The sequence below is a fragment of the Amblyomma maculatum genome, chromosome 1 (genome assembly GCF_055883805.1).
Source record: "Amblyomma maculatum isolate TAMU_Amacu chromosome 1, ASM5588380v1, whole genome shotgun sequence".
Taxonomy (NCBI): Eukaryota; Metazoa; Arthropoda; class Arachnida; order Ixodida; family Ixodidae; genus Amblyomma; species Amblyomma maculatum.
Window position 1 is genome coordinate 353,324,583 of NC_139344.1, and position 27,270 is coordinate 353,351,852.

At 44.9% G+C, this 27,270-nt stretch overlaps 1 pseudogene; it reads right to left on the bottom strand.

The window, feature by feature from the left end:
- Positions 1-1,691: 1,691 nt before the first annotated feature.
- Positions 1,692-21,210, bottom strand: LOC146207803 (iripin-5-like; annotated as a pseudogene).
- Between the last annotated feature and the right edge of the window lie 6,060 nt (positions 21,211-27,270).

A 27,270-nucleotide genomic window follows, 5' to 3' on the forward strand; every position in this document is an offset into this window, starting at 1 on the left:
GGCCGTCTCGTTGTGGTTCACGTTTCCGCGTTCCGACACGTCACTGCCCATGTGGGCCGGAAACCACTTGATCACCACAGGACTTTTGCGTTCGATGTCTTCGGCCTTGCGCAGTATGCGCGCGGCCTCACTACATACCCTACCCTTGGCGTAGTTCTTCACTGCCGTTCTAGAGTCACACAACACTGTAGTGCATCCGGGGTCGGAAACGGCCAAGGCGATGGCCACCTCCTCCGCCCGGTGCGCTTCTCGAGTCCGGACGCTCACCGCGGTCTTCGTTGCACCCGTCGATGCCCCGACAACCACCGCCGCGTATGCGTCGGTGTTCCCTCGATACTCCGCCGCGTCCACGTAGGCGGCGCCTTCTTCTCTGGCGTGGAGGTCTACGAGAGCCCTGGCCCTCGCCAACCTCCGCTCCCTGTTGTGCTCGGGGTTCACGTTCTTCGGGATCGGGAAGACCCTGAGCTTTCTGTTGATGCTATCTGGTATAGGTACGTCTTTCTGCTGCTTGCCTTCCCTCGGTTCGAGGCCAAGGTCCCGCAGTATCTGTCTTCCGGTTCTCGTTTCAGAGAGACGCTCGAGTTGCGCCGTTCTCTGTGCTTCGGCTATTTCGTCCAGCGTGTTGTGGACTCCCAGCGCCATGAATTTTTCGGTGCTCGTGCTCCCGAGGAGACCGAGTGCCGCCTTATATGCCTTGCGTATGGTGGCGTCTATCTTGTTACGTTCACTCGGCCTCCAGTTGTGGAAGGCGGCCACGTACGTTATGTGGCTAACTGCGAAGGATTGAACGAGCCTAGTCAGGCTCTCCTCCCAGCAATCTCAGTGTGGAGCTGGAAAGAAGGTGACATTCATCATTGTCGTCGCCCTGTAGCGGGTGGAGAACTGTCGATGTTGTAATGTTCTATCACTAAAGCTGTCCAAAACCTTGAAGCAAACGAAGTTGATACATGGGGCAGTTTTAGACCTTTTCTTGGCTGAGCCAGCAGGTGTGATGGCTGTCTTGCAGTGATCTCATGTTAAAGGTAATCCTGAAAAAGTGGTTCAGAGAAGTACTTGGCCAAGGTGTATCCACACATCCTTGTGGAGAGCATAGCTTTCTGTGATTCAAAAAGAGGTAAAGGTTCAAACTATAAATTTATAAGATATTGTCGATAATATATCTATACGAAAGCTGAATCGTCTTAGAGCGCAGCTAATTTTTTGCCCGTCCGGCGTTTGAGCCGCGTCATCGTCGTCGTCGTCGGTGTAACTGAGCTACAGAAAGTGAGGAGCCAAAGAGGATTTCTCGGAAGAAGAGAAAAAAGAGCTCGAGATCTGCGTAGAGCTCGTGGCTCTTTAGAAATTATCTTTGGCTTGTAAGAAACGGTAGTTTTGAACTTACATACATAGAAGCATCTCAAAATTCATTGCCTCAATATATCGCAAAAACGCTTAACTATCTGCGCTCAAATTTTGCATTAGAGAGTATTAAATCGTCCTTAGAATTTTTTCCAACGTTTCAAAACATATGTTGCAACCTTATAGACAGTGCTTAGGGACATAAGGAGTCAATATACAACGATTGTGACACCTTCCCCCTCCCCACACACGCACACTAGACGTATCAATACTGTGTTGTGAAATATTACACAACACGACCTTGGCAGTTTTGGCGATGTTCACAAAACATCGCACATACACACATTGGCAGTCTTAATATTTTATTTTGAAATATTATAGAATACGATTGTGGTGATTTCAACGATGCTAGGCAATCTGGTACAAACTTTATTAAAGATCAAACAAAGAATGATAAAACGCCAAAGCTGTGACGTCAGACAACCGTGGGTGTGCTTAACCAAGTGCTGCCTCGAACTATTAGACGCATCTTCAACGGACAGCCTGGATACAGGCCAGCAGCAGGAGGGTGTCCATTCTACGCACGCACAAAACAAAGGGTTTGTTCACTAGGAGCTCCAAGTCAGGCAAGGCAGGTGTAGACGTAGCCGGAATGTTCTCCACGATATGTTGATAAGCGCGCGATACCATCGAGCTTGCACTGCCAGCCTGCGAGCAGGAGAGTAGAATCGTACGTTGGCACCATATTCGAACTGACAGAATAAGGTTTTTATTTTAGACGAGCCAGAAATGAAAATAGATCAGTAAACACATCTAGGTGAAAAATGTGGTCGTGACCATCGACGTATCTTTAAAGGGCGCTGAATATGCACAGATTTGTAGAAAATGTGCCTAAATCGGGCCGACAGCAAACAAAAGCCGCCATCAGCTCAGTTTCAATCCCAAAGTTGTGATCCAAAAAAAAAAAAACAAAAAAAAAGCTTATGTAGTTTCCTTTTTCGTAATTTTTCAATTTACCGCAATATTCACTGCTGCCAGGGTTTTCGCACACTATCTATCACATGACCAATTGGCGTACGTGGCTGCCAAAAAAATAAGAAAAATATAGATAGGAAACTAAAGCTAAACAGGAACCATTGGAGATTTACTCAATACACTCGAGGACATTTTCTTCTAGAATTCCCTGTGGTGTACTCTAAAGAGGCATTCGACATACTGGGCTCGCACAGGCCGACTGAAGAATGGCATGAGCCTCTCTAAGCCCTCTTTTCTCCGCTAGCACCCACGTTTGGACCTACGCAAAGCATGCATGAGTCTTCTCAAATTATCGCTACACAGTGACCGCAATAGAAATGGCTTTCCAGCAGCCTATTTTCAAAACTATGGAACCGTCCTCTAAAAGCTCTAATTCAAGAATCTCCAAGATTATAAAAAGGTGATAGCTGGCGATTGTCTGTGATTGTCTGTGTGACTCCACACTTGTGACCTTAGTTTTCTCCTGAATACATACTATAAATATATCTCTGACCTCCATCGCCTGCTTTACGCCTAATTATTAGAACATTTCGAGTGGCCTTGCGGCCATTACGAAAGAGAACACAGAGAACCACAGCAAAACAAAAAAGAGGTAGTAGTCGTTAAAGGGTCCGAATCGTTTCTATCTTAATTGCTGTTCTTGCCGCACCTTCTTCGCCGCCTGGCGTTGTCACTTGTCGGGTGTACCTTCTCGCTCTTCGGCAGTCTCTATCGCTCTTTTAGCGCTATAACCTCCATTTTTTCTACGTATACCGCTTCATCATCAGCCTGACTATACCCACTGCAGGGTGAAGGCCTCTCCCATAATTCTCCATTTAAACCGGTTCTGTCCTAGCTGCATCCACTTGACCCCTGCGAACTTCCTAATCTCATCCGCCCACCTAACTTTCTGCCGCCCCCTGCTACGCTTTCCTTCCCTTGGAATCCAGTTTGTTACCCTAAGCGACCATCGGTTACCCTCTCTTCGCACTACATGTCCTGCCAATGCCCATTTCTTCTTCTTAATTTCCACTAGAATGTCGGTAACTTGAGTTATTTATCTGACCCACTCTGCACGCTTTCTATCTCTTAATGTTACCCCTACCATTTTTCGTTCCATAGCCCTCTGGGCTGTCCTCAACTTAAGTAGAACCCTCTTGTTAGCCTCCACGTTTCAGCCCCATAGGTGCCGCTTAGTCACGGCGAGATGCCGGCAGGATGAGTAGATTCGGCTTGTAGCCGACCGTAGCGAGCACTCGCACTAAACGTTGTTGCCTTATCCATTGCATATCACTGCAGACTCGCTGCAATTCTCAGCGTATATATACTCCTACGCAAGCGAGCGGCTGCTACACGGCTTATATCCTCCGCTACGGCGCAGCAGCTAAAGAGCCCCGCACATGCGCAGTGAGCATTAGCTAAAATATGACGTTAGGCGCGGCGCTCCGCGGACACCGGTGCTATGTTCCAGTGCGAATGAAGTCTTGCCAGGGTGGAAGAAGCAGGTGTGCGACGTAAAAGAAGAAACGAAGCAGCAGAAGAAGAATGCAGCGCTGCCCTCTCTGTGCACCACACGTGCGAAGAAGTGGCACGCAGCCAAATGTCGGCTGAAGGTCAAACTGTGGCGTAGGCTAAAACGAGCCGCAGCTAGCTCAGTGAAGTTTTCGCTTCAAATATGATCCGACGCGTACTAAGCGATTAAGATTACCTCAAGAAATTATCGAGCGTTAGCTCGATCTTCTCATGAAGTGATTGTTGGATATTCGGAAGCAGCCCAGCCTCGCCGATACGACGTTGACGCACACGGCCTGATGCCTGACGTCTTTAACATGATCGCGTGGCTGAGAAAAGTGAGGTGTGCAGTTATTTACGTACACCCGACAGGAACGCACTACTCCCAACGTCATCTGTTGGAATAAAAATAGAACCATCTAGTGGATAGAATCAACACTAACGTGGCATACCAACTTTCCTTTATCCGGATCACATGATGCATATCTACATTCGCTATATGTGTTGTGCTGTGTTGGGTTTTATTATGGCGCATAAGCAACTAAGGCTATATCCGGTATACTCGATCGTTACAACCGAAATTAACGTTCAAGCCAAATTTACATTGCAATGTGCGCGGCACAAAACAAAGAATCGTTTGACACTAAACGAAACGTCCTGCGGCGAACGGTTCGGCGGCCGTTTGAAGATCCCTGGGGGCATGGTTTGGGAGAAAAAGGTAGCCGCTGAGAATCCCGCCGTAGACTAGACTTCGACTCAAGTAGCAATTTCGTGCTATACGACTCGCCGAATCGCCATCATCCCGAACCTTCTGCGCCAGAGGGGTGGTCCGCAAATTTTATACAAATTTTGCTATTAAGAGGTCCAACCTCAATACTCGTCAGAATATTGGGCTAAATATAGAGAAACAAAAGATAGGTGTGAATTGCCGCGGCGCTCGAGCACCGCCGCTACGTGTCCTTTGTTGCTATGCGACTGTCGTGTAGTCACGTGGTATGGCACCACATTAGTCACGTGGTATATATACTTTGTTGCTATGCGACGGCCACGCTGGGTTGCAATTTCGAAACTATGGCTCGCATGACCTTGCATTGCGAAAAACATGACCTTGAGAAACGTAACTACTAGAGTTACTCCAACGATGGGTAAAATGCTTTTCGCGTATCACTAGATCCGTGCCGCAGCTAAAGAAGTCGGATGCGCAAATAAAAAAGGCAAGCTTCGTCATGGGAAGCATTACTAGTGGTGCTGTCATTGACTACCCTTGCTGGGATACTTCAATGGAAACGGCGAAACTTAAATCCATTCCCCCCCAATCACCTTCGGTAAAGCGCTATTCCCCCGACAGGCATGAAGGCCATGAGCGGGATAGAGAGTAGCGGACACCAGCCGCTACTTTTAAAAAGCTGAGACCTACTGCTCAATGACGGAAGAGTACAATGCGGTAGCCTGGCCGAGGACAGGATACCGCTTGTGCTCATAAGGCAGGCTGTAAAAGTTGTCTTAGACGGTCACGCGTAGCGATGGCTTGCCAGCTTCAAGAACCCGTCTGGTCACGTCGCTCAATAAAAGCAACGACTCCATGAGTTTGGCGTTAGCGTTGTTTATAAGTCTGAGCCCCACCATTAGGTTGCCAGTCGCCTGTCATGAAACACTGCAGAACGACGCATAACGACGTTGAAAACTCCCTCCTTGAACGTATGCGTCGCGCAGCAGCAATGTTCGGGCCCTGACATCGAACTCCTCATTGCATGTAGGATTTCTCTAAAATGCCATTCTTCTCAATTCCACTCACTGCCCGACGGGTACGTCTTCTCTCCGCATACAAAAAAAAAAAAAAAAAAAACACTCATGAAGAACTAAGGAAAAAAAATTTCTGGGGTTTAGCTTTTGATAAACCCGGTAGGTTGCGTAAGCAAAGCTGACGTAGCTTATTATTATTATTATTATTATTATTATTATTATTATTATTATTATTATTATTATTATTATTATTATTATTATTATTATTACTATTATTATTATTATTATTATTATTATTATTATTATTATTATTATTATTATTATTATTATTATTATTATTATTATTATTATTATGTGGCGTGGCGTGGCTACCAACCGGGTTTACCTGACGGCTTGAAGATGGGCCCCATCTGTGTTCGCTCTAAAGGTCAAACGTGGCTACCGGCCGGGTGTACGCGACGGGCTGAAACCTGGCGTAGTATTGCTTACGCAATAAAATCGCATACATTCTTGTTGTGCACTCAAGCCTTCGCGAAAAACGCCCACGGACCTGACACAATCAGCCCACAGCTGATCATGTCGGTAATTTGGGCCGCATTGAAGAAATGTTACTGCTCCTGACTATACAGCTATATTACTTGCTTTGTGAAACCTTTCCGAATTTCCCGCAACGACTGAGGCCACCTACCAGATCAACTAGCATTTCTGAATCATGTAGAGGGCCCCTCATTGTCCTTCCAGCAGAACGCCATGGACCTGCTTGACTGTTTCCTGAAGACAAAACCTGTCAACACCCAAGAAAACGCCCAGACGAGCTAAAAAAAAAATCACAAGAAGCCGCCAATTGTATGGCGTAATGCATTCTTTTGTGACACCGCATCTACTACGGCTCGTTGCGGCTAGGGGAGCAGCGTTCAGGATGGACAGAATTGACACAGAATCGTCCTGCACTACGGTGACAAATGCCACCAAAGGACCACCGCTACCCTGCGTAGAACAACGCCCGTACAGAGCTCTTCAACAAGAATATACTCATGTCGAAGAACAACACACTATCTTGACTACATCTCCCCTTACGTCGCCTTCCTCTACTACAGCATAGAGCAATAGACCATCCGTTCCCCTCGAAACGAACGCTTATCCGGCCCTAATTAAGCTATTTAAATTATTAACACCACCGATTTCTCTGGCACGAGCTCTAAAGGTACAGGGTTAAACCTGTCTGATCACCGAGTGCACAGGTCGCTTGGGCATGAGTACTAAGCAGGGGCCGGTAAACTTGTTCGAGCTCCGCATAGCACCAGCGTAGCCGATATGAGTTCTGTAGCAGACACAAACCCGTTTGCACCCGGTAAAAATCTGCTTTCATTTAACCGGATGAGTATGATGTCTTAATTATCGTCCCTTAATATCTGGTTTCTTCGAATTAAGTTTTGTAGCGAAAGCTACACTGCGAAAGGTTTTCAAGCTGTCTGCGTGCCACCGTGGCACCGTGCCCCGTGACCGTTGCCTAGCAACTGTCACGTGGTATAGACCGAGAGCTGGGTCAGGAGTTGGAGGAGTAAAGAAGGGAAGAGAAAGAACAAGGAAAGAAGTAAAAGAAGAAAACAGATAACTCGGTAGCTGGTAGAGGCGAACGACAACAGCGAGTTGCTAGGTCAGAAGGTTCATTCGAAAGTTGTGAGGCGGCACATTAAATCCAAATGCCCACAGAAAATTTCGCTGCGAAACTCACAGCTTCCGCTCTATCACTAGGCCCAAGCCATGCTTATACCCCCACAGTTTTTGCCAGGAGGGTAAGAGCGGAGCAGTTTAAGAGCAGACGAAAACTATAGATGTTCGCCACTGGCTTGTTTTTCAGGAGCGTGCAGCAACATAGACAGTGTACGCATTCCTCTGGACAAACCACAAAATGATACTACTACGCCAGGCCACCATAAATGACACAATGAATTGGCAGATGCAGGGACACAACGGCCAATGAAGCAGACTCTTGCAAAAAAATACAAGCGCATAATCATCCAAAGCCGTTCACGCTCACCAATGAATTGGGTATGATATGAAAAAAAAACAGCAATGAGCAAAAGTGCTCCAGCGTCACCAACCAATTATGAACATAAGGTACGAAACAATGAGCAAATGTGTCCATGTTTCACTTTGTGTGCTAATTTATATTCGCCAATTTTACACTCTGCGCTATACGAGATCCTGACGAGCCGACAGATCGCCAGGAGGGCGGTGAAACTGAATTTTCCGAATTTTTGATAAGATTGGTCTCATTATCAAGCACCACGTGCTATGTGCGCACGTTTTTTTTTTTACAGCAATATCCAGCGTGTTCTTGGGTGGGAAGGGCTGCACATGCGAATGTCTCGGTCTGGGAAGGGGTGCTGAAATACACATTCAGCTGTAAACAGCGCTTATGTTATGTACTTGTGTTCTATTTACTGCCCGGTGGCATCGATTCGCTTTAATGACTTGTACGTACCACGATCTCCAGCCGCGCCCGGTGCATGACCCACGAAAGGCAGGCGGTGGCGGTCGGGGTGATCCGCTGGAACGCCGCTTCCTGCCCGAAGGCCAGTGTCACACCCATATCGCGTAGCACGGGCTCCAGGTCCGACCCGGTCTCAGCGGTCACCACCGGCAGCTCCAGGATAACGCGGCGCTGATCGCTGCGTACGGCCGAAAACACGTCCTCCAGGACCTGTGATATTGGGCATGTGTATGCTGTTCTTCAATGAGATCGGGATTCCATCGGAAGAATAGCAGCATTCTTTGAACGTCACTCAGATATGCCGGACTGATGCCTTTTCTGCCAAAACGATGACATTGGTCGAAAATGCGAAAACGGTCTGATAATACTAGCAACGATCTAAGGTGTGAATTACTGATTACTGTGCGGCAACACGAGCCTGTAACACCTGTCGAACTTCGCAACTGATCATGAGTAGCGAGATGAGCACGCTTTGCTGGAGCAGATGAAATGAAATATTATCTCTTTTGATTTTTTATGGGCAAGGCGCTTATGCCTGCACGGTTTCTGTTTCTAGCGCGCAAGTAACATCACTATTCACATTAGGTCGCTTAATATTTCTCTCGCTTTCCTTGGCAGAGAATCGCTCTATAGAGTTTTAGGCAGGTCCCTCTATACAAGAGTGGGAATGCATATTAACGTTCCTATACGTTCCTCACAAGAAATTGCCCACGTTGAAGTTACCGCAGATTAAACAGCCCCACCCCTACAACCAATTTTGCTCGAGCGACTTTTGGAGATTAAACAGCTCCACCCCTACAACCCATTTTGCTCGAGCGACTTTTGGAGATTAAACAGCCCCACCCCTACAACTAATTTTGCTCGAGCGACTTTTGGAGATTAAACAGCCCGACCCCTACAACCCATTTTGCTCGAGCGACTTTTGGAGATTAAACAGCTCCACCCCTACAACCCATTTTGCTCGAGCGACTTTTGGAGATTAAACAGCCCCACCCCTACAACCAATTTTGCTCGAGCGACTTTTGGAGATTAAACAGCTCCACCCCTACAACCCATTTTGCTCGAGCAACTTTTGGAGATTAAACAGCCCCACCCCTACAACCAATTTTGCTCGAGCGACTTTTGGAGATTAAACAGCTCCACCCCTACAACCCATTTTGCTCGAGCGACTTTTGGAGATTAAACAGCCCCACCCCTACAACCAATTTTGCTCGAGCGACTTTTGGAGATTAAACAGCCCGACCCCTACAACCCATTTTGCTCGAGCGACTTTTGGAGATTAAACAGCCCCACCCCTACAACCAATTTTGCTCGAGCGACTTTTGGAGATTGAACAGCCCCACCCCTACAACCAATTTTGCTCGAGCGACTTTTGGAGATTAAACAGCCCCACCCCTACAACCCATTTTGCTCGAGCGACTTTTGGAGATTAAACAGCCCCACCCCTACAACCAATTTTGCTCGAGCGACTTTTGGAGATTAAACAGCCCCACCCCTACAACCCATTTTGCTCGAGCGACTTTTGGAGATTAAACAGCCCCACCCCTACAACCAACTTTGCTCGAGCGACTTTTGGAGATTAAACAGCCCCACCCCTACAACCAATTTTGCTCGAGCGACTTTTGGAGATCAAACAGCCCCGCCCCTACAACCCAATTTGCTCGAGCGACTTTTGGGAGTTTTACTCAGTAATGCTCTGGATGCGTGCTTGCACCAACCTGATGCGGTGACCCCATGATGCCGAAATCGCCCCAAAATACTGAAAACAAACGCTCTTTTACGAAAGTTCAACACCTTTAAAACCGTCTTTTTCTGCGCCGAGTCTGTAGCGGGGTTGTAGGTCCTATTGTGGCGACAGCGTTAGAGGCCTCGTTCTGCATAAAATGTGTCGCCGGCGTTGTCAGCATTGTCCAGAAAAAATTAACAAGCATGCGACTGGCAGGAAATGCCGACTTGAGTGCTCCTGTGAAGTTGAACGCTGAGATGGAAATCGCACCCTTCCGTAGACGCATTAGACCTAGGCCAAGCAGCGAGACTCGCCCGGTTAGTAAAAACTAAAGCTTTATACTTTCTATGTTGGATGGTGTTGCATACAGTGAGGTAGCTTACGAATGCATTGTGAGTTTCTATGAGATAGCAGAAACAAAAATTATGTGGTTAGCAATTAAGCTATAATAGTTTAGTACATGAATGCAAACAATAATCCGCAAGAGTAGCCGCAGAGGGTAGCCACTAACGTTAGTTCACACGTCATAATCTTAAGAGCGGAGCTTAACTGTCAGCAAGATTTCTGTTTAGTTATATGCGTTTTTTCATCCTTACATTGTGCAATTACAATACGTTGCATGAAATATATGATGTTTCAGTTTTCCTTCAATAATTCTTTCCCTCATTTAGAATAGAGAGGATCTCATTTCGAAGATATTCATAACTGACGCATTTAAAAACCACATATTACCAAGACATCATGAAACATCGTTTGTTCTTCAAATATGTTTACCAGCTGCAGTCAGCCGTACGCGCATAAAGGCACAGATGAAAATATAAGCTGAACCATAAAATATGCCATCTTCTCAAGAGAGGGTCTTGAACAAACTCTAATATAGGCGGAAGTGTGTAATGAAACCCTTTGCGTCAATGATCGCTTGACTTTGACCTTCAGTTCAACAAGCTGTCGATAATTGTTTCTCCTATACTTTATATTATAAATTTGCGGGTTGCATTGCTAATCAGCGTCACAGGACTTTCTCTCAGACGGTGTTCAATCCACCCCCACGTATATTCAACGGGTACGTTTGGTCTCAGAAGATTAGCTCGGTCATTTCTCAATGTACACACACCTCACCTTGGTCCTACCTTTTCAACTAAAATTGTCTACCTTGACTTTAAAAGGGTCCACCCTAATGAATGTAACAGCAATTCACGTCAATCGGTTTTCTTGTCCTTGCTTCGGATGGCAGTAACTATGCACGCACGAATACTAGTTAAATCTAAACAATTATATATTTTGCGAGTTGATTCGTACCTTACATTGTTACAATAGTGTAAAAAAAGGACGACAAACATGAAAGGAAAGACAACAAGCATTCGTTACTAGTGGAAAGAGACCTCTTCATAAAAAAGAAAAGAAAAGATAAACGTGCGTGTCAAACCATCGGGAATCGAATGCGGGCGAGTGTGTTGTATTATCTTTTCTTTTCGTAAGTTATGCAATCGCGCTGGGGTAACAATGTTAGAGTTTATGGCACAAAATCGGCCAAAGCGTCAGAAAGTTAGACAACTCTCCCTAAATTCCCTATTTTAAGCTTTGTTATTACTCCCTTGTAGATGCTCCTTTGGCGACTTGATCTCATCCGCATGCTAGTTCCTCTAAGTAATGAGTGCCTTTTGAATTAACTCTAGTAGTTGGCCCAGCATATATCAGATGAAACATTACGGAGTATGGTGTCAATCACTGCAACCAGGCGCCGAGGCGAAGCTCGTGAAAATTTCCATTGCAAATACTCGAGCTTTTCTACAGCTCGAACAATATACTTTTTCGGCATATTGGTAAGCCAACATCTGGCGCCCCGGCGAAAGTATATTAACTAAGTCACCTGTGAATTTATTTCTCCCTAAAACTTGCAGATCTCCTGCAGCTTGCGGACCCCATGTCACTTTTATTTGTTTATAGTGTACATCCGACATAGCAAGCTTCTTCCTGCCTATCAAATTTTAGTTTAACGTATTTTGTACAATAGGTTATCCAAAGTGGGAGGCAGCTAATAGTTTAAAGACGAGAAGGCACAGCATTGCGAAGAGGCTGCTAAACACTGAACATGGGACACTAAACAAAAGAATCATCAGATGTCAAAAATACCTTGGAGAAAAGAAATTTTAATCTTATATTAAAATATACCCGAAAGTAACTTTGTAAAAAAAGATGGCCACCTCTACGAAGGGGGCATTTTTCCGGGCTGGCTGAGTAAATCGGTAAACCTTTACATGAAGAAAGAACAGCCTAGAAATAGCATAGCGGCTTGTGGGTGGAAAACGTGGCAAAAGCTTAGCTCTTCATAGGTCATTACTCAGTCGTTGGCGGCGAAGGGACTCGCCGCATCACGCATTGAAAAACGGCGATGTAGTCCAAGATGCAATAGCGCTTCTTTATAGCTGATTGGTAGTTCGAGCCTCACCTGTCTGAGCTAATCCATGTCAGTCCACATCACAAGCCTGAGCATCACTCCAAGATGCTGTGCGCCAACAACCGCAAGGTGTGTTTACGTTTACAAGAGAGCACCGGCGGTGGTAGATCGAATGGCAAACTTGTCAGCAAACCGAAAACTGCTGTACAAAGCAGCGCTATTGAATGTGTGTTTCTTACTATACAATCTATAGCGCTTCTTCGTGGAGCAGGTTTCTAAGTGAACCAGGTGGCAGGAGCGTACGGAAATGATATGGTGCTCAAGGCGAGGCATGCTGGAGTACATGAGCTCAAATATCGGAAAGGAGCTATAGTAGCTTAGACCAGACCTTTACAAAAGCTCTATGCATTCACGTCGCACCTAACGTACAAAAGTTCTTTCCATAAACTCGTAACAGTTCTAAGGGCTGCTGTCTTATGCAGCGTTTAGGCGCGAGGCTCCCACCTCTGGGGTGAGGCTCTCGCAGAGCTCGTCGAGGTTACCCGAGGGTAGCAGCACGGTTGCCGAGAGGGCCTCGCACGAGAAGAGAACTTCCACGGCTTGAAGCGACGGCCACTGCAACTGTGCGTAGCCGTACATGGCACAGCTGCGCAGCGTGGGAGCCGCTTCCACATCTCCGAATGGGCGAAGCTGCGGCGCGCGCACAAGGGCTGCTATTGAACCTCTACATGGGACACAACCTACGTGGCTCGCAACAGGGCTCTTAATGAAGTAAAGATGGAACATGTGCGAGTTAAGCTCGCAACATTCGACGGTGGAACCCACTCAACTGATTCTATTCAATCTCAAGTATTTACAATCTACTGAGCATCTGGGATGCGCGCAATGATTACGTATGGTGAACAAAAGACGACTAGAATTAAACTTTTTCGCCATGTCAGCATTTCATAGTCACCTGTAAGCATACGAATATCTGTGATTTGCAGATAGCTTTCTTTGAAACCAGAATTGAGACATAGACGCTTGGTCTATTTTGACGGTTAGGAAAAAGAGTTCTGGAAGTGGTCTTTCTTGAACATATTTCGTCTGCATGAATGTCATGATTCAAGCATCATTATTACAGAAGATTTAAGAATTATCCTAAGACAACAATGTCTTGTGGTCTGATAATCTAACGTGGAGTCGTATTAAAGCTCTGAGGGAGAACGTTTCCGTCAGTTCGCTAAAAAAATTGTGCTCAAAAGTTTTGAACGAGGTCAATTTTTTAACACGGCGTTATTTATGAACCCAATTTTTTCGTTCATTGTAATACTGCAGCAAAAGAAAAATATACCAGTGTTGCCTCCCTCGGAACGGCTTTACTGTTCTGCTACACTATATTCTCGAAAACATAGCCCCATTGGTATTCTATGGAAATATCTGCTCGGCATACTCTAAAAGCAAGATTTTACCCTGCATCTGAATGGTATACCCGTTTCTGATTAAGTATCTTACAATTTTTCTCGTTTTTCTCACTGTTGCAAGTGACGTCTGAGAAAACTGAACGTGTCTGTTTTCGGTTGATGCGCATTTTTATTGCTAAAACAGCGCTTCCAAATACATGAAGAACATAAGCTTGGATGAAAAAACATTCTCTATATGTCAAGCTCGAAACATCATTACAAAGCAGGCATTCATCAGCCTCGTCTGCATATAGTTTTCCGTTGCTTTGCGGGAGTTTCAATTTTTTTCATTAACATTTTTCTGACAGTCTTTCCAAATCGTTTCTTAAAGGGTCTATGAAAAGCAATTTACTGATTTAGAAGATGCGCATGAGCAATAGGTATCCCATCAACCATCTCCGCAAAGCAAAAGGCTTAACCTACCTTCATAGCACCAAACATATGTGCGATCGAAACTGATGCTCCCCCCCCCCCCCCCCCCCCTCAACTAAACGCACGTCGATGCACAAGAAAAAAAAAAAGAGCCCAAGTCACGACGATGCCCGGTCCCGCCCGCGTAAGCTGTGAGCGTCCAATGAGCGGGCGCGCCCAGCTAGCCCCAATGACGTCATAGGAGAGATTTGTGCGGTGATCACGACAAAATGTCGGTCAAATCGGTTGCAAGCAGTCGCCAGGAGCCCTTTTCAATATTATCTGTACATTATAGGCTCCACGCGAAGCTTTCAAATTTAACTCAGATACTCATGAATACTACCTCTATGGAATCATAGAATTGCAATATTATCTCAATTAGCCTTTCTGGGGCCCTTTAAGTGCAATATAAGAAAACTTATTTTACGAATACTGAGAGTCAAGATACAAGGCGAATATCTTTGGCTGTGAAATAAACATCCTCGCTTGCAATAAGTCCTTGCCTAATGATTATGATTCCTCGGGATAATGATGACGACATTATAATGACCCAGCGTAGGCGAAATCCTACGTAGTCCTTCTATACTGCGTCAGTCATAATCCATACCCAGCTTTCGTGTCTTGAACATCCAATACAATGGCGTTACCCCTGTTTCCTGCAATATAAACATCTTTCATAGCATCATAATATGGCGCCCACTCACTAGCATTCCGATTTAATTGAGCTTAAGTTAGCCTGGCAACGCCACGTCCCGGATGTTGTGGGAAAAGCCGCATGGGACACCTAGGATAGGCTTCCTGCCGGAGCTCACCAAATAAAGAATTAGGAAAGAAACTAGCACACGTGGTGGTCCAACTGATATGCGGACAACCTGATACACATAAATCATTGCAAAAGGCTCGACGACGCACTGCTTATACTAAAGGTGTTCAGCGAGAGTGCGTCCCTTTCTTCGCTTAACCTTCCTCATTACACCCTAGAAAGCATTTGGAAACGGGGCACCTTTTCGGTGACCGGATGCTTCCACGAAGCGGTGCACACGGCGGCCGAGCTGAGCAGCACAATACCCGTGTCCGCGGACAGGAAGCAACTCTCGGGCAGGATGTCACCGGTTACGCCCGCGCCAAGGCGACAATACTGGTTGGCGCGGCGCCGCTCTTCTTCTGGGTCCTGACCGAAGTCAGCAGCCTCGACAACCGTTCTGTAGATGCGGTGGCCAATCTGTCGGTACGATTTGTTCAGAGGCAGCGCCGAACCCACAAGCACCCTGCATGCGAGCGCCAGATGTAAACCTACTGACACTGCGAGACGTGCGGAAACATATTATGCGCTTAACTGCCGTCAGGCAGAGTGAGTTGGCAGAATGATCAGTTAAGGCGAAAGGCAGACATATAATGAGCGAAAGTAAGCAATGTCTAACCTCATACAAAACTACGGACGTGCTTCATTAACACATAACCACCAATAACGCAAGTGGCAGCAACAACTGAGACGTGACACTCGTCCTTAAAACGTTAGCCGATGGCCCAGTTAACTTAATGTGCTATTTAATAGTATTTTATGTGTTATTGTATGCGGGAGTTCCAATGCAGAACATAAAACTTTTATTTTGGGTAACATCCCAGTCGAAAAAAGAAAACAACAGAACCGTGTCAAAAATACGACAAAATATTCTGTAGTTCTGTCGTAAACGCCAGATTTTTTTGTAGTTCTGTAGTACATTTTTGTAGTTCTGTAGTTTTTCTGTAGTATAATTCTGTTGTCGGTAGTTCTGTAGCACTTTTCTGTTGTAACTGCAGAAATTTCTGATGTTACTACAAAAAGTTCTGTTGTCACAACAGGTTTCCCTTCAAAAACCGCACAGAAATTCTGTCGTAACAGAAAATTTTCTGTTGTTCTTTTTCAGATTGGGATGGAAAGACGCGCTACTGTCTGTGAAAAAAAGTGACACTTCATAGTCACTTCCAGAGGTAGACAATGTCGGCTACAAAAGCTTGAGAGATATGCGTTTCTGGGCCACAAATTATTTTCTGCTACTTCCAAGCTCAGCCGCCTGATACTATTATCAGCAGCAGTGTAGCATGCTCTTTCCCGCACACATTATACAGTTCAGATGATTGTGTTGCAAGAGCTTCAAAATATATTTTTTCTCGGGCGCTCGTGTGGCGTAAACTTTAATGGCTGACACTTTTAATGAGCCTCACAGGCTTCGATGCTACTGAATGTTATGGCGTAAGCGATTGCAAAGTTGGTGCCTTTTTAAAAACATAAGAGCTCCACAAGGAAAACCGCTTATGTGGGGAGAGTGCCTAGACAACTCAATGTTGATACCTTGCCGACTGGTGGGGAAAGCGCGCGCCTTTCTAACGCACTTGCGCTAAAGCCTGTTAGAGCCGATGTTTTTTTGGTCCCCGCACGTAATAGTTTGCTGGCCGGTACACATAAAGCCCGCATTCGCTGATTTCGCCGATTTTGGACCGGTCCTTCATTTCTGCCAGGTGTTAGTTGACAGACGGTAGTTGAAGCTAAAAAAATTTCAAATAAAACACCTTGTGACAGCAAATGGGTTTTCGCGCGGCAGAGAGCAGATCAACTTCGCTGACCACTGCAATATAGACCGCGGCACCATCGCCGCAGTCGAACAATCCGCATCTTTAAAGGACTCTTTCTCACGCTGTGCATAGCATGTTATCGAATACAACCGCGAAAAAAACATTTGCATTTGCGCTCATACTTTTTCCATTAGCACTATATTACATAACATTACATGATGTATTATAAAAATAAAATCCACGCTTAATGAATTGATTTAATGTTTAATGAGTTGATTAATACATTTCGGTGGCGAAGAGGCTTCCCGAGACTAGGAACTGCTGTACTAATAATAATATTTACTTAATTTCAAAACAAGATATTTCCGATAAACCGAAGAATCCAGTCTTCAAAGCAACACAAGGGAAGGGATTGTTTTTGACACTCAGTGTGAAATACGAAAATGCATATGTGTAATCATACTAGTGCAATAAAAGTGAAATATTTATGGCCTTATGGCGTTGTTTATGAGTCATTGTTATGTGGTGCTCAAATATCATCATATTAAGAAAGAGCTAGGTGAAATGATTGACGTTCACACATACTTTTCACGGTGGCTGAAACTATCTTCAAGGCATCTCTCACAAACCTGACCTTTACGTTTTACGTTTACGTTTTACGCTTTCATGTATCTCTTGGAAGAAGGCAGCAGAGCAGGTAACAACACAAAGCATAAGAAGCACAAACACACACACACAAAGGCAACGCTGCACTGACGACTGTATTGACAAGAAACCGTACATCTTCTCCCTTCACTTCACGTCTGCAGCCAATTTCTTCCTTGTCTTTAATATCCTGTCGGTTTGCGCAAAAATCCTAATAACTTCTTCAACAAAACTATTGATGGCATATCTGACACATTGGTCTCCCCATATGTCAGTATGCCAAGAGATGTGTGACCAACTAGCTCAGCGTTCGACTCTACTATTGTAGCTTTCATGTAGTCTGGCCGTCGTCGAAGCAATGGGAGCTTCGTCAGGTACCTAAAAAAAAACGCTAGCACTCAGTTTACCAGATATCGGTGGATAACATTGTAGCTATATATATGCTACCGGGTAGAAAAAAATTTTGACATCGGAAAAACATTACCTTACTTTGAAAGAAGTATCCCATCTCGATGAGCTCTTTATATAAATGCCATTAAGACAAAACGCAGAGTGTGGTGCTTTTTTCTGAACCTTACACCAAACTTCTCTGCAGTCTTCAAGTGCCTTGTGCCCACTTTCTCAGCCGAGCGGTGGCGTCTTACAGAGCGCATGAATTTTGTAATTCCCCATTTCGCAGCCCTCAAACAGGGAGACTTCTACTGGCAACCTTGTTTTTTTATTGGCACTACATGGATGGAGAGTCTTTCAATATTCGCTTCGTATTGCCGAATAACAAAATATAGAGCTTGCTGTTGAGTACATATTTGCGTCAAATAACAGCCACCTCGTTAGCCAAAAAATGCGCACATAATATTCTTTTATTACAGTATTCACAACGTCATTCGATAGTGTGCCTTGTCGTTATCGCTCGGTCGGAAATTAGATTAGGTTTCATGGTCTTCCCTCTTTTAGAATATTTGTAGTCGGTCTACCAAAAAATCGCTTTTGTACTGCAGAGAGGGGAAATGGAGAAATGTGATTTCAATTAAAATAAAATTGCTCAAAAAATCCGGGACTAGAAGTTGACGGGACTGAGCACCTCATAAAATAAAAACAAAAAAAGTTTCCCTTCGTGAATACCCTGCCACAGTGACAGGTCGTTTTTCTGTTGTTGTTTCTTTCTGGTAAGCACTCCACAGGGCCCTGTTGCGAACTGCGCTACGCGCGAGATCAGATGGCAACAAATATAGAGTGCTGCTTATGACATATCTTTGCCGTTTCGCAGGAGGAGAGCAGATGACTGATTAAGCCTTCGCGTCGACTACCACGTAACGTAATCATTATTGTTGTGAGCCAAAAATTAGGTTAGCGAAAGAACACGTGCAATCGCGACGAGTTGCAGAAGAAATAGACGCTAGATCCGAGAGAACAGCAGTGCCTCTTTTTTACTTGAAGTGTAGCTGTGGGGCAGCACAGTTTGTACACTGCCGTTGTACACTAAAGGTATAGCTATAGTCAAAGCAAGAAATGTGAGCTGCAGCACTCACTTATTTGCCATGCAGAAGAAGGGTTGTTCCTCCTCCAGCGTTGGTGCTCCTTCCGCGGGGGGGAACACGAGGATACGCCGCATAGCAGGGTGGATAAGCGGTAGACGCACCTATTGACGCCGCAATTGAAAGCATTGAATAAACAACTTAACCCTGCTCTTCACTCCATTACTTTCATAAATGCCTCGCAGGTATGGAAAGTTTATCTATTATTTCGCGAAATTTACTATAACGTGTACCCAAGCAAGGCTGTTGGCCTTGGGCTGATGTTGCTAGATAACTAGATATATGAGCAAAGTTTGAGTGTCGTATCTGGGGTCGCATGCCTGTACCTAGGCATAACCACGAACTCCAGCGAAGAATTAGAGCTGATTACAGAATGATAAACACCTAAACCACCTTCCTGAACAACATGTGACTTCTGGAAACTGTAACCAGCATTCCTACTCGAGAGTGCAGTTTCGGTCTCACGATTTTACTGCAGCTGGTCGTGCGATCGAGGATTATATTTGCAGCGAGATGTATCGCCATAACTTGAAACAATTTTCGCTGTCAAATGCTTGTGCCCAAAAGAAACTGAAAATAACAGCACAATTCATTTCCGTCAGAAAGAAGAAGGGCTAATAACTGCCAGGGTAATTGGATTTTATAGCATTCATCCCAACGCTGTGCTCTTATTAGCCAACTTGCCGAAGAAAACCCATTAGAAGGTGGCGATCAATCGTCTAAGTAAGGTTACTGTTACAGAAGCCCGGCCATACAAAAGTTGACATTTTCAGTACTTGTCAATAATCAAGTAGCAATTCCTCCGTAAAAAAGCTTCCACATAGGCGTATTCTTCCAAACGCAAAAGAAACATTGGCCTGTAATCTCCGGGCACGATGACTACGATGATATGTTCAAGTAGTAGATGCACGAATCATTATACTGTTTAAAACGCCCTCTTAAGATTTCCTTCAACGTACGTATTGGGAAATTCGGTTCAATTGATCATGTCAGTTTCAGTACGTACTAGAAGGGCACATGAAACATCTAGTCCGCTATCCGAGGAGTAAATATGACATTACATCGCGGATGTATAATAGGAAAATGAAGCTGGTGGACCCTGGGTGGAATATCTACACAAATCTACTACAAAGACTCTTATGTTCATCGCTTATGAAAGCAAAACCATGTGCCGTCATAAATAGCATCTACTCTTTGAAATTTTTAATAAAAACAACTCTATGTCATCCTCAGCTCTGTACTGCCATGTACAGCATGGTCCGATAACGTGTCCTGTAATATACATTTTTAGTTACAATTGTTTTATAACTTAGCTTCAATACCTTGATGTAGTTTCAATATGGCTGCGAGTACGGGTAAATACACGTGTACAAAACAAAAAGACTGTAATACCAAGTGTAGTAGTGCATGCTATATAAGGTGGTACTTGTACTGTTATGTGACGCAGCTTTGCTGTTGAGCAGAACGACTGTAAGAATTGCATTTTTCCCTGACACTTGCGACTCCAGCGCCGTAGTGATGCCGTGAAGTGTACAAACCAGGCGACGAGACTTGACGTCTTAAATCATATTCTAACGCAGTTTGATATATTGGATGCTTTTAGATTCGTTACGCGGAATAACTCCTGGTAATTAATAGTTTTGAGAATTCAGGTATTCGCTTCGAAGTTTTTCCTGTTTTATATAACCTAAACGTCATTTGTGAAGCCCCATGGCACCCTTTACAAATAAAGGAGCAAAACAAAACCATAATCACTACTGACTAACAAATCAATCAACCAATCACATTAAAAACCACCTTCAATCAATCAACAAACACTACGCATATCTAGTAGACTTCATACAAGGCGTCTATCATTCTTCCGGTAGTGTTTACGCTCGTGCTTGAAACAGACGGAGAATTTTTCACTATAACGCTGAGGCACCATCCATCTTGGCAAATATGTTTCATGAGAGTTCAGGTGGCCGCCGCATCAAGGCGCCACCCAAATATTTTCGCCGGCAAATTTTTGCTTTATCCTTGAAAACTCCCTCTCAAACTCGGGAACGGCGATGGCTTTTCGACACAACGAACCCAGTACGCTTCGCGTAATGAGGCCCTAATTATACGTGCAAAGGTGAGCATTAAAGCAAGATATTTTGTCAAAAATCCAGGACCGCCTGAGACATTGATTAGTTTGAAAAGATTAGTGTTAAGACTTTGCGGGAGCTGCGTACCTCTAGCGCCTCCCCTAGTTCTCGCTCGGTGTCCTCCTCGGCTCCAGCGGTGAGCAGCGACAGGGTCACCATGGCTGCGTAAGGCGACACGACCAGGTTCTCGCCGGTTCCGCAGCGGGAGAACAGGCCCCGCAAAAGGTTGCAGCCCAGGACGCGCACAGCACGATTCACGTCCACCATGACGCGCTTCTTCCTTCTTATCTTCTTCGATAGGGACTCGCCAGGTAGAAAAAAACACTGGTCTTGCCTTCTTAGTCGAAGACAACTAGGCATCGCCTCCGCAAAGGTGTTAGAATGCCGAAAGACGAGAGAAACAGCAATGTTTGCACACCCGAATGACCAGACAATCGCCGGTGCGGGATCACTTGTCTCGCAAAAAAAAAAAAAAAAAAAAAAAAAAAAAAACGATCTGTGACAACGGGGTTATAACCATCTCTCGTTGAAAACGCTCTTGTGGTGCAAATTATTAGCATTCTGTTTATTAAAGCGCGAGACAGAGGTTTGACTCCGCTTATCATTGACACTTTTTACTGCGATTCCTAAAGCACTTTACTGGCCTTAACGAGCCAAGGTCATCGGCTTCAAACTTCGGCCTGAGGTCCGGCGCGAGGATATAGTGCTCTAGAAGCACTATAGCGAGGAGCCGGCAACGCTCGCTTCTTGTCTTTTTTTTTTTTTGATGCTTCGCTTCTTCACACGCATGTTTCCACTTCTTCTTCAAACACTTGATAAACTCCATTCGCGCAGTGTCTTATACACCACACAGTCTTGACAAGATGTTCCCTACACAATACAGGAACACATGTCCGTGGTGCGGGGCAACCCCCACACTATACCACATCACATGGGAATGCGAACGAAACAGAGCCTTCCACAAACTAAATAACCCGAGTGCGGAACAATGGGAGGGTCTGCTAACCAGCAGCGAGCTCACGGCCCAAAGGACACTGGTGCGGCACGCCTGCGAAGCAGCAAGACTCAGCGGTGCCCTGGAATAGGGGCGCCGACCTTGTGAAGAGGCCGAAGATATGAAGACATCGGCCCGCCGCTAAAACCAGAAATTTTTAGAGCAATAAATGTTTTTTTTCTCTCTCTCTCTCCAGGCACCCTGCCTATCCTCTCCCTTTCACTGATTTACCATTCCCATCGAAGTGACCGAGGCATTTCAGGTCACATTCTGAGTTGTTCTTGAGCAAACCCCATCGTCCCAAATGCTTGCAGTCAAGCTGGAGGGTGAGTTGTTGCTGCTGTGGCTGCAGGAAGAAACAAAAGAAAATGCACAGGCCTGCTACTAGCTCTGTAGCTAAGCCACCTCCGCTGCCTCGTGCGGACAGAAGAGAAAGTAGAGAAGAAAGAAAAAGAAGAGGAAGAGAAAGACGGGCGCCGCTACAACAGCCGTCGTCCACCACCGAAGCAGTGGCGGGTGCAATGACGGCCTACAACAGATAAAATTCGGTGGCAGGCTAGCCCCCGCCGCAAGCGGCGGTGACCTACCTGTCCCAGCCCCATCAGGCCAGGATCAGCCACCCTTCCATGCTCATAAGCACCTGGAGGGTGAGAACCCGACGCTGCTACGCTACTACGCGCGAAAAACAGGATGACGTCAGGGAGATTCGTGAGAGAAGCAGCAAATTTTACTATCGATGTGGACAGAAGAGAAAGTAGAGAAGAAAGAAAAAGAAGAGGAAGAGAAAGACGGGCGCCGCAACAACAGCCGTCGTCCACCACCGAAGCAGTGGCGGGTGCAATGACGGCCTACAACATATAAAATTCGGTGGCAGGCTAGCCCCCGCCGCAAGCGGCGGTGACCTACCTGTCCCAGCCCCATCAGGCCAGGATCAGCCACCCTTCCATGCTCATAAGCACCTGGAGGGTGAGAACCCGAAGCTGCTACGCTACTACGCGCGAAAAACAGGATGACGTCAGGGAGATTCGTGAGAGAAGCAGCAAATTTTACTATCGATGTGGACAGAAGAGAAAGTAGAGAAGAAAGAAAAAGAAGAGGAAGAGAAAGACGGGCGCCGCAACAACAGCCGTCGTCCACCACCGAAGCAGTGGCGGGTGCAATGACGGCCTACAACATATAAAATTCGGTGGCAGGCTAGCCCCCGCCGCAAGCGGCGGTGACCTACCTGTCCCAGCCCCATCAGGCCAGGATCAGCCACCCTTCCATGCTCATAAGCACCTGGAGGGTGAGAACCCGACGCTGCTACGCTACTACGCGCGAAAAACAGGATGACGTCAGGGAGATTCGTGAGAGAAGCAGCAAATTTTACTATCGATGTGGACAGAAGAGAAAGTAGAGAAGAAAGAAAAAGAAGAGGAAGAGAAAGACGCGCGCCGCAACAACAGCCGTCGTCCACCACCGAAGCAGTGGCGGGTGCAATGACGGCCTACAACATATAAAATTCGGTGGCAGGCTAGCCCCCGCCGCAAGCGGCGGTGACCTACCTGTCCCAGCCCCATCAGGCCAGGATCAGCCACCCTTCCATGCTCATAAGCACCTGGAGGGTGAGAACCCGAAGCTGCTACGCTACTACGCGCGAAAAACAGGATGACGTCAGGGAGATTCGTGAGAGAAGCAGCAAATTTTACTATCGATGTTTCGACCATCTGGGGATCTTTAACGTGCGATGTAAAGATCCCCAGGTGGTAGAAATTACTCCGCAGCCCTACACTACGGCTCCTCTCTCTCTTTTCACTTTCGCTCCCACAATATGGCGCTGTTCCGGTGTCCACAGAAACAAGTGTGGCAGATACTGCGCCTTTCCCTTACAGTAAACAAATTATTTATTTGATATGTTCGAATGAATGCCTAGCCTGCTTTTTGGTAAGTGCTATCTCGACGCCTCGCAATGGCAGGAGATGTACAGAGCCCTTCACCATGCACATAAAATGTGCGAAAACTCTTTTAATATATTCTCATTCAGGTACGGTTGTAATAAATCCTAATGTTTTTTTGTTTTTTTTTTTTTTCGCTGTTTTTGTCATGCTTCACATTTATCTCCTAAATGCTATAAATTCACCTCCGACCGTTGCCGCATGTTTTCGTCAGCGCCCTTTCGAGTCGAGCCTTCTAAACATTTTGGACGAGATTTCACTGACACCACGACCGCTGCAGGCCTTCATTGTGGTCATTATTGGAGTCGCGTAAGCGACATGTGTCAAAATGTTTCGGAAAATCTGGCGTGAATACCCGTCGAATATACAAGCGAGTAGTGCCAGCCAGCTTGCGGGGGAACATCTCCAACGTCCGGTAAAATTAAGCTACCGAAAGAAAAAACAGTATTGCTTACGCAATAAAACTGCTTGTTTTCATCCTAATTAGTTTTTAATATCAGAATAATTTTCAAGCATGCTATTCTTGAATTACAAAAAGAAAGCTCACAAAAATACTGAGTTCGATACAACTTTATGGATATGTGGAGAAAAAAATCTGAGTTACTTCTTTCGCTCGAAGCAACGCATCGGCTGTATAAAACAGCGATTAAAAATATTCCAGAATATTTACTACTCGACTACAATCCATTGGCATTCGCAGACGAAGTCTAATAGTTTATTTTCGGATTCCGGTCCTACAGCACAGCTGTTCAAACTTCGTCGCTCCTTTTTGCAGTGCTTATTGCTCGCTCCGGCACAGCCCAGGTGTTTCTAACATTTGTTCCCTTGCCCTTGTCCATGTCCATGTCCGTGTCCGTGTTCATACACTTCACATCTCCTGCTGTGATAGCTGCACCAATAAGGAGGACAGCATCTTCCAAGGCGTCCGCACTGGAACGAACCAAAAAAAATTTTTTTTGGTTATTGTTTTGGTGTTTGAAAGAGCGCAATGAGAAGCAAGGATCGCTGCACTGTCTGGTGAGAAGAAGGCAATTGTTCTCTTAATTTCAGGAGCAAAAAAAACATCAATTTAGTACGTTTAGAAACGGGAGGCACCGCAGATATATCAGTGATTTACTCCAAAAAGGAAAGGTTTTTTTCAAATTTTGCGTTGAAACCCTGAACAGCTAATTGTTTGGGTGGTTTAATATACACACAGTTTAACCTGCTCTCCTATTATTGGCCAGTGAATGTGCTGAAATAAAATTTTGAACCGCTGAGAAATTTCTGAAGCCGACCAGGCATTCGCCTTGCCCGGCAGTGAATATTCCTTTCTGGAAAGAATACAGCGCAATATGAAAAAAGTTGTGATCTGATCTACGGCCAATTCGCCTTCGAGCAGAAAACTTGTTTTGAAGTGAAGTGAACGTATTACTTGAAATTGATATTTTACAACATGATGACCAAGCGCAATCGCGATCCTTGTTTACATGCCCATATTTCGAATGTCTTCTTTGTCAGCGATTCATTAGAGGCTAATATCGTTCTGAACGTTAGATTGAAAACACGAATGGCCGCTGGCTTGTTAGACTTTACTTCCACTTGCACAGAAATACACGCACTAATAAGATGAACAACAAACAACACTCCAGTCGGTTGTATTTTTTTGAAACTGAAATTCGTTGCATGTGCACAGGTCTTTTGCTGCACTGCATGGTAATGATAGGTAGTGAATTGTAGCAACTTGCTCTCTCGAAGTGAAGGAAGAAGCGTTTTTGGTGCGAAAATCACGGAATCTCAAGTATTAGTTGTTGTTTTTTTTGCATGCAGTGCTTATTATGTTAAAACTTGGATCTTATTTGTATCTTATTGTCTGCGCTTATGCAATATACCATCCGATAACTCACATGAAACCATTAAACAAAAAAGAAAAAAGAAGCGCATAAATGCAAGCCTCATTTCACAAGAAGCTGTACAGTTTTATGTAACGCATCTCATGATCTTGTAGCTGTGTATTGTTGCGCACTTCTTGATGTCGATTACAGGATTAATGAATTTTATTGTGTACCTTGTAAGAAACATGGGGCTGCTATTTGCGGCAGTATGTCTCAATAAATGTCGAGTGAAAATGACCTTCATTTTAATAATTCATTTCTTTCAAGCGTGGGCACACTGTTACACTCCGGTCAATACCATTGAACAACCATTGTTTCATTGAGACCCGCTCCAACTTAACATTTTTGGTTAAGAGCCCTGCGGATATAGAATTTCACTGAATAAAATTACATCACAAATCATCTTGTAAACTGCACGCTGACCGGGGAAAATAGTACTGTATAGTTCTCTTTCTTGGCCTTTTTTAGCATATATTGTTTTTTACTTCTCTTGCCTAATAAAGTATCTGAAGCCTTCTGCGAAGACGTTCAAATGAGGTCATGTTTGTTTGTTCCTATAAAGTGTGTAATGGTGTATCGTTTATTCAATTCCAAATATTTCCTGTTCATTCTAGAACAATCTATCGCCGTTTCATGCTTTTGATTGGAGAAAACTGTATTTATATACAAATGGACCATACATTTTTTTTTTTTTTCGATGGTTAGGATAAGATAATTTAGGCAGTAACAATGGCTCAAATGACTGCTTGAATTTCGAACTTTTTTCTCTAATCTCTTGTAGGGCACTTTTTTGAGTTTAGGTTACTGTAAATAGCACCATACTGTCAGTGGTCCAGAGTGGGATCAAATCGCTAGAATGTATATACTAGTGGACAGAGTAAACATAAGGGCAGAAGTTCGTAAGGAAATAGCCAAATTAAAACTGGATGAATGAACAAGGTTTCCGAAGCGTAGAAGGAACGTGGAGCCCTCACCTGACTCTTTTGTGTACTTATGTTGGTTTGTGCACACGGGTTTTCTGGCTGGCTGGGCAAGTCCCTAAGTCCTAGACTACAAAATGTGGAAATGTGTGCATAATCACTGTAGGCGATGGGCTAGATAGCCAGCTGATGCAAACGTCAGCTTCTTAAGGAAGGCAAAGAGGTTGAAGCTGGCAAAAAACAATATGGTCGAAAATTTAACTACAAAAATTTTATGTTGCAGTCACGAAAGCTTTATACTCAAGCGCTTGAGCATCTTTTTTTTTTCTTTTGCCAGTTTCGACCTTTTCGTCGGCAATGCCGGGTTCAATAACACCGAAGCCATAATCTGGACGTAGCGCTAATCTTACTAATAGATAATTAGACGTAATTTACAGTGACTCAAAATGTGGCCGAATTTCCTTGCTTATGATACAGCCATCGCAAAACACGATCAAACAGACTGTCAGTTTTTGCAGTTGCCGTAATGATCCCCAATTTTTTGCTTAAGTGACACCGTTCTGTTCACAGCTAGTCATTTAATTACCTCTACACTGGCCTGAAGA